We start from the raw sequence: 3,394 nt of genomic DNA on the forward strand, positions 1-3,394 counted from the left end.
GTGTGTGTGTAATGAACAAGTTTTACACAATAATATTTATCCTTGCTACATGCAATGTGCTCTGCTTACCTTTCTGTTTTATTAGGGAAAAAAATACTGGTTGTAATCCACTAAATTGATTTCATATATGCAGTTTTTTGATATGCCCTGGATTAGATGTTCTCTTAGACTAGAGGTTCCGGAACTTTCTTAGCTCACAGCATCATTACCATCTCAGTAGTTTTTTCATGGAACCTCTAGGCCAAAAGAAATACCTAACAGTTCAATTTATTAAGTAATTAAGCCCAAATCACTTAAAAATATTTATGTTCTAACAAATTAGTTGCCATTTAAAAAATACACCTAAATTGGAAGAAACAATATTTTTTCCTTTTTTTTTTTGAGATGGAGTCTTGCTCTGTTGCTCAGGCTGGAGTGCAGTGGCGTGATCTGGGCTCACTGCAACCTCCGCCTCCTGGGTTCAAGAGATTCTCCTGCCTCAGCCTCCCAAGTAGCTGGGATTATAGACACATGCTACCATGCCCTGCTAATTTTTTTTTTTTTTTTTTTTTTTAGTACAGATGGGGTTTCACCATGTTGGCCAGGCTGGTCTTGAACTCCTGACCTCAGGTGATCTACCCGCCTCAGCCTCCCAAAGGGCTGGAATTACACGCATGAGCCACTGCACCTGGCCTTCATTCTTAAATAACTGCAATTACTAATGGGATCTATGCCGCCCATTGTACACTGAACAACTTGTTAAATTTTCTAATCAAAGCAGATACTGCCACCTTCATTTCCTGTCCCACATTGAATTTCATTTGCTTTTTATCACAACAACTACTAAAAACCCAGCTTCTTAAAGATGACATAATCAAAAGGATTGTAGCATAATCTAATAATGGAACTATGAACTACCTTGAGCTAGCAGTTCTCTCATTAACCAAAGATGTTGAGTATCTCTCAAAATATCCTACTTTGCCCCCTGTGAATTTGCTCTGGGTGCCCTCAGGTACCTTGATGCACAGTTTGGGAACTGGGGTTTAGTCTGTGGGAATAGTAGTTTCACTACTGAAACTACTGAGAGGTCCTGCCAGAAACTCAGTAGCTGGTATTATAAAGCAGGTACTGTAGGCTGGTATCATTCCTCTGTGTACCCAAATTAAAGTCTGCAGAATCTTCTTGAAGGCATTTCCAGACCTGGCAAAGGAGGGACAATGTTCGGACCAGAGAGTAATGCAGAGTCTCAGGTTCCTTCATGAACCTTGAGTGATTCCATTTGGCTGGATTATAGAGGGTAGACTGGAGGGGCAGTCAAATTGCGAAGGACTTCTTGTGCCTGGTGAGAGACCATAGACTTGATCCTGTAGGCAAAGGGGGCACTGGAAGACATTACCAAGGGCTCCTTTTCATTTGGAGTTGGTACTCCATTTTTCAAAAAAATTAATAGCCTTTACTTTTTAGAGCAGACTTAGGCTTACAGAAAATTGAGCAGATAGTATAGTGAGTTTCATATACCCCTCTTTTCCCATTTCAATTTTCCCTGTTATTAACATCTTGCATTAGTGTGTTATTTGTTACAATTAATGAACCAATATTGATATGATAACTGAAGTCCATAGTTTACATTAGGGTTCACTCTTTGTGGTTTTAACAAATGCATAATGTCTTGTGTCCACCATTACATTGTCATACAGAATAGTTTCACTGTTCTAAAAGCAACTTGTCCTCTACCTATTCAGCCCTCATTAGCATCCCCCCAAAAAATTACTTAGAAATAACTCTAACAACGTATATACAAGGTTTGTGTGAGCAAAACTATAAAACTGATAAACCAAGGAAGATCAAATAAATGAAGAGATGGTCCATGTTCACAGATAGGAAGACTCAGTATTAGAATGTCAGTTCTTTTCAACTTGATCTATAGCTTCCATGTGATCCTGGTCATAGTCCCGGCAAGTTATTTTGTGAATATCACCAACTGATTCTGAAGTTTACATGAAAATGTAGAAGACCCAGAATAGTTCCACGGATCACACCTCCTGCTGCTTCTGGTGCGGTTTGTGTGCTCATTCATTCTGTGCAGACCTGGTACCTCATTTGTGAAGCAACAGCTGAGGAGACTCCAGCACTCGCTATGGCGAACGAAAAGCCCAAGGAGGGAATCAAGACTGAGAACAACAATCATTAATTTGAAGGTAATAGGGCAGGATGGTTCTGTGGTGCAGTTTAAGATTAAGAGTCTTATACTGGCTGGGTGCAGTGGCTCACGCCTATAATCCCAGCACTTTGGGAGGCCAAGGTGGGGGGATCACCTGAGGGCAGGAGTTCAAGGCCGACCTGACCAACACCGTCTCTACTAAAAATACAAAAAGTAGCCTGGCGTGGTGGTATGTGCCTGTAGTCTCAGCTACTCGGGAGGCTGAGACAGGAAAATCGCTTGAACCCAGGAGGCAGAGGTTGCAGTGAGCCTAGACTGGGCCACTGCACTCCAGCCTGGGTGACAGAACGAGACTCCATCTCAAGGAAAAAAAAAGGCATATACCACTTAGTAGAATAATGAAAGCCTATTGTGAGTGACAGAGTTGTCAGTGAGGCAGATCAGATTCTAGTTTGACAGGCAACCAGTCCATGAAACAGACACACCTGCACAGCTGGAAATGGAGGATGAAGATACAATTGATGTGTTTCAGCAGCAGACAAGAAGTGTCTGCTGAAAAAGGAACCTGCTTCTTTACTCTAGAACTTTGTTCTTAGACCAAGATTACATTCTCAATTAGAAAACTGCAATTTGGTTCCGCCACATTATGACTATTACTATACTATAGTTTTCTCTATTTTATTTTTCCGTTACCCGTTCCTTTATTGTACATAGTAACAGGTGTATGTGCACAAGCATATTGCTTTTTGTAATATTAAATAGCCAAGTGGCCACTTGATTGACATCAAGTGGATGTCAATCAAAACATACCCATGGGGAAAAATACTGATTCTATGAAAATTACCTCCCTTTCTCCATCAGTGGCATGCTCATTCAACTCTTTTCTTTATATTTCAATAAGTTATTCTGCTCTCACTATTTTAACAAAAAAAAATCCTTGCATTTTTTGTTGTTAAAATAGAGTAAAATAAGCTTATTCAATTGGAGAATTTTAATGTTTTTCATTTATCATTGTAAAACCACAGACAATTTTATAACTTTTTTTTTTGTATATAGCTCTTACATGTAGGGCAATCTGTCTTTAAGTAGGGATAAATTACTCTTTAAAAAAAATCCTAAATAGTTTTCCCTTCAAGGCTGGGCGCGGTGGCTCAAGCCTGTAATCCCAGCACTTTGGGAGGCTGAGGCAGGTGGATCACGAGGTCAAGAGATCAAGACCATCCTGGTCAACACGGTGAAACCCCGTCTCTACTA

The sequence above is a fragment of the Cebus imitator genome, unplaced genomic scaffold (assembly GCF_001604975.1).
Source record: "Cebus imitator isolate Cc_AM_T3 unplaced genomic scaffold, Cebus_imitator-1.0 Scaffold87, whole genome shotgun sequence".
NCBI lineage: Eukaryota > Metazoa > Chordata > Mammalia > Primates > Cebidae > Cebus > Cebus imitator.